Genomic DNA, 10635 nt, shown 5'->3' on the forward strand with positions numbered 1-10635 from the left:
GGTTAATATATTTCCAATATGGTAGGTACTGTTCTAAATGTTGTACATATATAAACTTATTTATTCTTCATTTTAAAAAAATCAAGTAACTACTACTGTTATCTCTACTTTATAGATTAAGTAACTCCTCCATGAGCACTCAGCTAGCACAACTTCTCCAGAGCACTGAGCTATCGCTAAAGAGGAGCTGTGGACATCTAATCCACCATCATCAAGCAATAGCCACTACCAGGAGAAACACACCTGACCTTGTAAGACTCTTTTACATAGGAGTCAAGGTTGGGGGGAATTGAAGAAGGGGGGAATTGGGGAATGGGAATTAGTATCATTTTGTGTTGTCCATCATGCTCAAGTGCCTATTAAAAAAGCCTGCTTATTTATTGATACTGACTAGTGTTAGAGAGTGCTGAAATAAACGTCACCTTATAAGTGAGTTAAAGAGACTTGAAACTGGGAACCATCATTCTTAGTAAACTAACACAAGAATAGAAAACCAGAACCCAAACACCACATGTTCTCACTCATAAGTGGGAGTTGAACAATGAGAACACACAGACACAGGGAGGGGAAAACACACATTGTGGCCTGGCAGTGGGTAGGGGGACAGGGGACGGCTAGCATTAGGAGAAATACCTAATGTAGACGATGGGTTGATGGGTGCAGCAAACCACCATGGCACATATATACCTATGTAACAAACTTGCATGTTCTGCACATGTATCCCAGAACTTAAAGTATAAAAAAATTGATAACTTTCCCAAAAAAGTTATTCCAGTGAAGCCAATCCAAATTTCGAAAAGTACCTCATTAAGGGGCAGTTGCCAGACCCCTGGCAATCAGTAGTCTGTTTATAGTTTTACCTTTTCCAGAATGTCATATAAATGGAATCAAACGGTATACAGTCTTTTCATACTGGTTTATTGCACTTTGCAATATGCAACTAAGAATAATACATGTCTTTCTTTGGCTTAATAGCTCATTCTTTTTATTACTGAATATTATTCTGTTGTACAGATGTATGACGATCTATTTATCCATTCATCTATTGAAGGATATCTTAGTCGCTTTTACACATTTTCATCTATGCCTCCTGTGTTACAGCCACTTCAAACTATCTTCAGGTCTCTAAATTTGCCCTGTACTTTAATTATTCTGTTCCACTGACCATGTTGTTTTCTCTGTCTGAAACTTCCCATATGCATCCTTTCACTCTGCTGCACACCTCACCCACAGCCAGATTCTACTGGATGCCCTTCTCATATTCTTTTATGCTATTGCTTATCGAGCTCCAATGTGCAATCAGTTATCTACAGATCTTTTAAAAATGAAGAGTCTGATTCAATAGGTATGTGGTGGAGCCCGAGATTTTTGCATTTCTAAAATGTGCCTGGGGATGTTGACGCTGTACATAACACACTGTGCTATAATTGTTGTTTTTCTTCGTTATCTCCACCAGACAAGGACCTTCTTGGAAGTTTGAACCGATATATATCCGCATTGAAGACAATGGAGTCAATAGTTCCTCCACTTGACTTAGAAGGCCTTTAACAACCCTGTCCCAAACTAAACTTTCAGACCCATTTCCCACTACCCATTCCTTTCAGTCCAGCTGTTATTACTTGTCACACACAATTCTCAATGTATGTATCTTACATAAATGAAAATACAATTAATTTATAAGTTATAAATCTCTAACAGGGCAAGTTGATGGGATACACATACTGTTCACTCATCCATGCATATATAAAGCAAGGTCATCGTTCTCTATTTTGATGGGCAAACCAGTTCTATTAAAAATATATGCATTGCACACTTTTAAGAGAAACACAACATTTGGTGTTTAGAATTTCCCTTTTCCTTCCTTATACTGAATGGGCACACACAGTGAATGACACCACAGAACTGAGTTCTCTTAACAGATTTTCACATGGCTCTCCAACTTTTAACAGTGTAATTCTCTAGTCATCCATGCTAATGTATGTCCATAGAAGAAACACAGCCCAAAACTAATTACCTAAGAAAGGAGGAAGTAGAAAATACTATTTGGAATAAAAAGACACTTAAACATTGAATATATTCAAATGGTTTCTTCTCACGAAGGCGAAATGACTTCAAGTCCTGTGTGCTAACATGGTCATTCTTTGCAGCTTTGAAAGTGAAGTGGCAATTAAATTTTCTTACTTTTCTGGACTGTCGCATATCTTATGAATGAATCTATTTTCCTCACCTGTTTTTTCCCATCTTAACGGGATAAGTTACTTTCTTCACATGTGAAGAGGTAACAACATTCCTTTCTGGAAAACTATGGTTTTTATTTTATTTTTTAAGCTTAGTGTGATATTTATCACTTCAATTATACACTGAATGTCCCACATATCTCTCAATAGAATGAGGCTGCGGTTATTACAAGAGTGAAAAGGACAGAGTTGAAATGCCAAAAAGCAAAGGTTAGTGATATGTTGGCCAAGACACAAAATATTTTAAAATGATTTTTCCCAGATGAGGGAGAATGGCGAAATGTGTGAAAACATCAATTTGCTTTGGTCAAGCCATTTTATGGCAACTCACCCTGTTAGAGTCTCTTGAAGATATTGTTATTTTTAGGCCTCCACTGTTTGCTAAATACCTAGGCACTTTGTTTTGCATCTACTGTTTAGCATGTTCTCTCAGATCAATATAGCAAAGGGACTTATAGAAATGAAAAGTGAATAGCACTATCTTGGAAATCCTATGCAATAAAGGGCTGGGATTGACATAGATTTAAAAGACTTATTTAGTTATCCTAGGGGGTCCCTTATAGAAACAATTGTATTTCTTTCCACAGTACGACATTTCCCTTTACAAATTTCACAGAGTTTTTAAAAAGTTAGTATGTGTAAATTCTGTTATGTACTTGTATGTTCATCACCACACTATTCACAGTAGCAAAGACATACAATCAACCTAGATGTCCATCAAAGGTAGACTGGATAAAGAAAATGTGGTACATATCCACCATGGCATACTACAGAGCCATGAAAATGAATGAAATGAAACTATGTCCTTTGCAGCAACATGGATGGAGCTGGAGGCCATAATCCTAAGAAAATTAATGCAGGAACAGAAAATCAAATACAGCATGTTCTCACTTATAAATGGGAGTTAAGTATTGAGCACATGTGGATGTAAACATGGGAACAACAGACACTGCAAACTACTAGAAGGTGGAGGGACAGAGGGGTCATGGGTGGAAAAACTACCCGTTGAGTACTATGCTCACTATCTGGGGGCAATATATCCATGGAGCAAGTCTGCACTTCTACCCCCTGTATCTAAAATAAAAGTTGAAAAAAAAAGTTAATGTGTGCATTTTGAATGCTTACATTTCTTTTTCTCTGTCCCCTACCATGGTAATATTTTAAATAAGAGGGGCAAAATGAAAGATATATGAGTACCCCCCAAAGCAACCCAAATACTTATCAAGAACTTATAGAAATGTAATTGTTTCTGATATGGTCTTATCCTTATATTTCATTACCCAATCCTTCTTTACCCAGATTTTGAGCCACTATGAGATCTTCCTGGACCCCAAAGATTAAATGACTTCTTGTATATTCTCTTTCTCTTCATATAACTACAAAAACGTTTCTTCTTCCCTAAAGATGTGGCTATGTTGTTTTTTTCTGACTATTTACATACCTGGTTTGGTATAGATGCTATCAATTTTATTCATAGCCAAAAGGAAGATAAAAGAAAAAGAAAAGCCTTCTATAAATCATAATTTATTTATAACCAAGTACAACTTAAACTGGGGACAAGTCTTGTTCACGTATGCCAAAAATGTATATTGTTACAAGCATAAGTAAATTTACATTATCAGAAGAGTTTCAGTGTAAGAGAGAATAAATATTTATATTCGTTAGCTTTTCTTGGTATAAAACATGCACCTGTTTAAAAAATTGTTACAAAGAAGTGTTAAGGGTATTGTCAATTTGTACATATTAATTGCATTGCTCAAAAATCAACAGGAAATTCTCTCATGTTCATTTAAAGAAGTTATAAGTGATACCATTGTTTAGCAAAGCAACTTGAGGTAGAAGAAGAAACACTGCATTGGAAGTCAAGTGATCTAGGACCATCTTTGCCAGATTGTTTCTTTTTTCTTTTTTTTTTTTTTTTAGAAAGCTTAATCACGGAACTAAGCATTGAACAAGATCATGAAGATGCCAGATTTGTTACTGGAACTCAAAACATATTTCAGACTCTATTTTTTCTAGCTTATTTTTCAAATGTGTAATAGCTATCAGATACACATAATCATTAGGAAAATGTACACACTGCATGACGTAAATTTATCTTCTGCAACTTCTAATACAATAGTATGACTTTATTTTTACTCATTTTGCATATGAATTTTTTGTTCTCAGGCAAATTCAGCCCTATTTTATGATTCAGCTTATATGTTATGACATCCATACTCAAAAGTGTGTAGTGATAGGTAACAGAGATGCAAATAGAGAAAAAATGAAATATGCAGTAGATTCCTAAAATATATTATGGTTTCTTCTAATTTATAAATATATTACTATTTTCTGCTAATGTAATTCCTCTAGTTTCTTCCAAAGTTTTTTTCTGAAACTGTACTTAAACAATTATTATTTTATATTTTGCATATGATGCTCATTGAATTCTGACACAGTGGTTTCGTTTATAACGGATTTTATTTTGCCAGCATCATTGTTTAATGATTGTATTTTGGTAACAAATAGTGAAGAGTATAGCAGAGAGCCAGAATCATAAATCATGCCTAAGTATTAAGTAACAGTGGCCCTATAATAAAAGTTGATGAGAACTAATAAATTAAAGATAATAATAGGGATAATTAATTAAAGATATTATTAAAGATAATAATAATACCAGCACCAGCACAATAAAAATTTAGTACGTCTTCCTTCATCACCAAACACACACGTGTGCACACATACACACACACACACACACACACACACTTTCCAGGAATATAGACACAGTAAGATTCCTTTATAACATCAATATGATTATGATATGAGTTTACCATTACTTTCCTTTATAATATCAATAAGATTATGGTATGAGTTTACTGTTACTTATACCCAGACTTTCTTTTTTGATTTTGGGGGCAAAAAAAGGGATGAAAGAAAGGTTTCCCTCTTTGGGATGATAACTCTAAGCATAACATATGGAAAAGTTACAAAAGGAAAACCAAAGGAAATAGCTGTTTAACTTAGATTCAAGCCATTTTTTTCTCATTAGTCCCCAGTTTACATGATCCTCTACAAAACAAATAGGTCTTTCTAAAATGCTTGTTCCGGGTGTGTTCCGTACTGCTGGGATGCTCCATCAGGCTATACCAAATGACTTTGGATTCTCATCCAGAATTCCCACTTATTAATGTTGACCAGTTCGTTTGTAGTTCTCTCTTGATACAGCTTCTAACGAGGCATAAGTCCATATTAATTCATTATATCCACTTAACAAATAGTTCTGAGCACCAAGAATGTGCCCAGCAGTATGGTAGGTGCAGGTGACAAAACAATGAGTAAAATAAAGGCTGCAGCCACCTGAAACTTACATCGTAGTGACACTTATAATAGGGATAAAGTAGAGTCCAAGTAACTTCCAGCTCTCTCTTAGCATATGGAAGGAGCAGCATAATAATCATAACCCCAGATACCCTCTCCACTCTAGTCACGCAGGAAGAAGCTAACAATCATAGAAACTAGTGCCTGAGTTGACAGTTCCAGCCACTACTCTTGTCCCCAATTCCATCCTGGTGGTAGGTTAAGAGAGAGAACACACTGTCTGATTATAGATCCATGGATATTTCTTATATCTTTCAAATTAGTCAATTTTCTGCCATTGAAAAAATTCTCATTGCCTGATGTTTTCAGTCAGCCCATTGCCACTTTTCTTATATTTTATGTGTTTTGTCCATGCTCCTGGGGTTCATTTGGTTAGAAAACCCTCACCAATACGGGAAATCATTCCATGAAGTTGCAGGAACACCATGATGTCTTAAAAATACTTCTGAGCAGTTTTTAAATCTCTCATATACTTAATGAAACTGTAATAGGCAATCCCCAGTTCCCATCTCGGCTCCAAATTCAGTAGAGAACTTAAGTCAAAACATGTCATAGAATAATTAATTTACTACTCATAAGGACAGATGTTCCTCATGACTGACTCTAACTGTGTATATTTAAAATAATCAGGGGTCATTAAAAGGGTTCCACCAGCCTTCTCAAAATAGAGACCCCTGTCATTCTCTATCATAAAGTCAATGTTTCTGAACACTATAATTATGTTCATATTTTTGTACTTCTTGAACATGGAAACACAAAGAACAATTCTAAGCTTTAAAAGTGCCTTTTGATTCCAACCATAAACTCCCTAGACTTTTATTTTAGCTTATAAAATGAAAGATGATGATCTCACAAATCTGAATCTGATCAGTTTATAAGTTTCTTTCATTTTACCCTGATTTAGGCTCCTGTTGGTCTTAATCTTTATTTTAAACACCATACTTCCAGATTTTAATTAAAAACTAAAATTAAAAATTAGATTTTTAATAAATTGGACATTTTTCAAAGATGTGAACTTAAGAGATATTGGTACCACTTAACCCTCCGTAAATAATGGAACATGTATTCATTCAACTAACATAGATGATGATATTATTTACTCAGATGGATTGCTTACATATAATTATTCAGTGTGAGAATAAATGGTAACACACAATTACTAAGGACACTTGCACGTAAACTCAATGTAAAAATAGTGGTGTTCCTTTTGTAATAGTTCATTATAAGTATATTAAAGTTTATGGTAATTGTGAATACCACACTGCCATTCACAATAATAACAGTTTATGTTCTACATTCCCGTACAGCTACACCGAGCAGCTAAACTTAGCTATAATCATTAGTATATATGTAATTGACTTGCAAGTTACAGGCACATTTTTTCTGGCAGAAAATGCGCCTTTCAGATCTAATTTTAAGAATCAGTACCACCAAATATGGGGTTTATTCAAAGATACCAGGAGGATTCTTTGTGTCTAAAACACGCACCTGCATCCTTCAGAGGCCTGGATTTCCAAAATTATGCCCTATCTTCTCATAAGCTAAATAATTATTTTGTCTCCTACAAAATATCAAACATCTTTTGATGAAAACATATTAAACCTAATTGGTCAATAATAACATTGTGGTTAAGATTTAGATTATTTTCTGTGTGATATTTTGACTGCTACTAAAGAAAGACAACATTAAAAATAAAAATCTCTCTTGTCCCTTGTACATATTAAGTGCTTAATAAATGTTTGCCTAATGAATTCAGTAAATTGTTTATTACCTGCCCGCTCTGTGCCTGACATAATACTAAGAAGCAAGAAAACAAAGTAATCTAAAGGATAATCCTTGACATTAAACTCTAGAGGCAGACACATGTACAACTAAGTAGATTATTCTAGCAATACATACACCATTCTATTAAAAAAAATAAATTCTTTTGGGATGGGTGTCAGAGGAAATGGTAATTGATTCGGGCATAGGAGCATCACTGGACAGCTTTATGAAGACTCAATTTATAGTTAAAATAAAGACAATAAATCTAATGCGTATTCTGGCTAATTTTTAGATCTAAAACTTATGCTGGAGGAAACAGTGATAACAATGATTCATCTCAACTCTGTTGTTTTTTTATTTAAAACATCAGATTCAACTTTGTGAAGAAAGCCCACCTACTTCTAATTAGCAGATTTATACATTTTTAAAACCTTTAAAACTTTGGTAAAATACATGTAACACAAAATTTATCATCTTAATAATTTTTGGGTGCACCGTTCAGTAGTGTTAAGTACATTTAAATTGCTGAACAACCAATCTCCAGAATTCTTTTCGTCTTGCAAAACTAAAACTTAACTCATTAAAAAACAACTTTCCACTCCCCTACCTATCCCAACCCCTGGCAGCCACCATTCTAATTTCTGTCTTTATGAATTTGACTACTCTAGGTACCTCATATAACAGGAATCATAGAGTATTTATACTTTTCACTTGGTAAAATGTCCCTCGCAGATCATGCATGTTGTAGCATTTGTCTGAATTTCCTTCCCTTTTAAGGTATACACCACGTTTTAAGGTATCTACGCCATTTTTTATTTATACATTTATTCATTGATGAACATTTGGGTTGTTTCTACCTTCAGCTCTTGTGAATAACGCTGCAGTGAATGTGAGTATACAAAGATCTCTTTGCGATCCTATTTTCAGGTTTTCACAAGTACACACCCAAAAGTGAAATTGCTGGATTAAAGGTAATTCAATTTTCAGTTTTTTGGACAATTGCCACAATATTTTCCGAAGTCACACCATTTTACATTTCCACAATGTAAAAGTACAACGGTTCCAACTTCTTCGCATAGTCACAAACATTTTCTGTTTGTTTGTGAGTAGCCATGCTAATGGGTGTGAGTTACTATCTCATGGTGGTCTTAATTTGCATTTCACTAATGAAAGTGATGTTGAGCATCTTTTCATGTGTTGTTGAACATTTTTAAATGTCTTTTGGAAAAATGTCTACTGAAGTTCTTTGCCCATTTTTAAATTGGGTTATGTTTTCTTTCTTGCCGAGTTGTTGGAGACTTTTATACATCCTAGATATTAAGCCCTTATCAGATAAATGATTTGCAGATACTTTTCTCATTTCACGGGTTGCCTTTTCACTCTGTTGATTGTGTCCTTTGATACATAAAAGTTTTTCACTTTTATGTGTTCCAATTTATTTATTTTGTCTTTTGTGAGACCAAGTCTTGCTTTGTTGCCCAGGCTGGAGTGCAGTGGCATGATCATTGTTCACTGCAGTCTCACTCCTGGGTGCTAGCAATCTTCTTGCCTCAGTTTTGCAAACAGCTGGGGCTCCACGCATGCATCACTGTGCCCGGTTAATTTTTCTATTTTTTGTAAAGAAACAGGTTCTTGCTATGTTGCCCAGGATGCTCTTGAACTCCTGGCCTCAAGTGATCTTCCCATATCAGCTTCGCAAAGTGCTGGGATGAGAGGCATGAGTCACCGCACCTGGCCACTATTTTATCTTCTGTTGCCTGTATTTTTGGTATCATATCCAAGAAATAATTGCCAAATCAAAGCTTTCCCTCTATGTTTTTTTCTAAGAGCTTTACCATTTCAGCTGTTACATTTAGGTCTTTCATTCATTTTGAGTTAATTTTTGCAAGGTAAAGACCCAACTTTATTCTTTTGCACGTGGGTATCCAGTTTTCCCAACACCATTTGTTGAAAAGACTATCTTTTCCCCATTGAATTTTCTTGGTACCCTTGTCAAAAATCATTTGATTATATATGCAAAGACTTATTTGGAGGCCTTCTATTTTATTCTACTGGTAGCCAGTACCACAATTTGTATTATTATAGCTCTGTGAAAACCATGTACATTTTTGCTTGGAATTATGTCCCTGGTAGTGTTGACAAAGGAGCTCACGTATTCTGTCTACTCTAATGGTTATAGTCAGATTCCTTGCATTTAATGGAAGGAATCACTGTCTATTTGAATGGAATCGATTTTGGCTTCATATGAATTACAATTTCTCTCTGATTGCAACTTAATACTAACAGATTATTTGATCCCACTTTTGTTTTATTTTTGGATTCTAACTAGATTAATCATTGTAACTACTGGTAGTGAGTTTCTCTTAAAAATGAATACTACCAGGGGGACGCCCAAGAAGGCCGAATAGGAACAGCTCCAGCCTCCAGCTCCCAGCGGGAGCGACAAAGAAGACAGGTGATTTCTGCATTTTCAACTAAGGTACGGGGTTCATCTCACTGGGGCATGTCAGACAGTTGGCGATGGTCCGCAGGTGCAGCTCGACCAGCGAGAGTTGAAGCAGGGCTAGACATCGCCTCATCTGGGAAGCACAAGGGGGAAAGGAATTCCTTTTCCTAGCCAAAGGAAATTGAGACACATAATACCTGGAAAATCGGGTAACTCCCACCCTACTACTGCACTTTACCAAGGGTCTTAACAAATGGCACACTAGGATATTATATCCCACACATGGCCCAGAGGGTCCCACGCCCACGGAGCCTCCCTCATTGCTAGCACAGCAGTGTGAGATCTAACGGCAAGGCAGCAGCGAGGCTGGGGGAGGGGAGCCCACCATTGCAGAGGCTTAAGTAGGTAAACAAAGCCACCAGGAAGCTCGATTTGGGTGGAGCCCAACACAGCTCAAGGAGGCCAGCCTGCCTCTGTAGACTCCTCCACTGGGGACAGGGCATAGCTAAACAAAAAGCAGCAGAAACCTCGGCAGAGGTAAATGCCCCTGTCTGACAGCTTTGAAGAGAGCAGTGGATCCTCCAGTATGGAGGCTGAGGTCTGAGAATGGAGAGACTGCCTGCTCAAGCGGGTCCCTGACCTCTGAGTAATCTAACTGGGAGACATCCCCCACTAGGTGCAGACTGACACCTCACACCTCACACGGTGGGGTACACACCTGAGACAAAGCTTCCAGAGCAAGAATCAGACAGCAACACTCGCTGTTCAGCAATATTCTATCTTCTGCAGCCTCTGCTGCTGATACCCAGGCAAACAGGGTCTGGA

At 36.4% G+C, this 10635-nt stretch overlaps 1 long non-coding RNA gene across 1 annotated transcript in view; it reads right to left on the reverse strand.

Moving 5' to 3' along the window:
• Positions 1–10635, reverse strand: part of LOC105506832 — a 922775-nt gene that overhangs the window by 387164 nt on the left and 524976 nt on the right. The window lies entirely within an intron of this gene.

Source organism: Colobus angolensis, unplaced genomic scaffold (assembly GCF_000951035.1).
Source record: "Colobus angolensis palliatus isolate OR3802 unplaced genomic scaffold, Cang.pa_1.0 Scaffold140, whole genome shotgun sequence".
NCBI lineage: Eukaryota > Metazoa > Chordata > Mammalia > Primates > Cercopithecidae > Colobus > Colobus angolensis.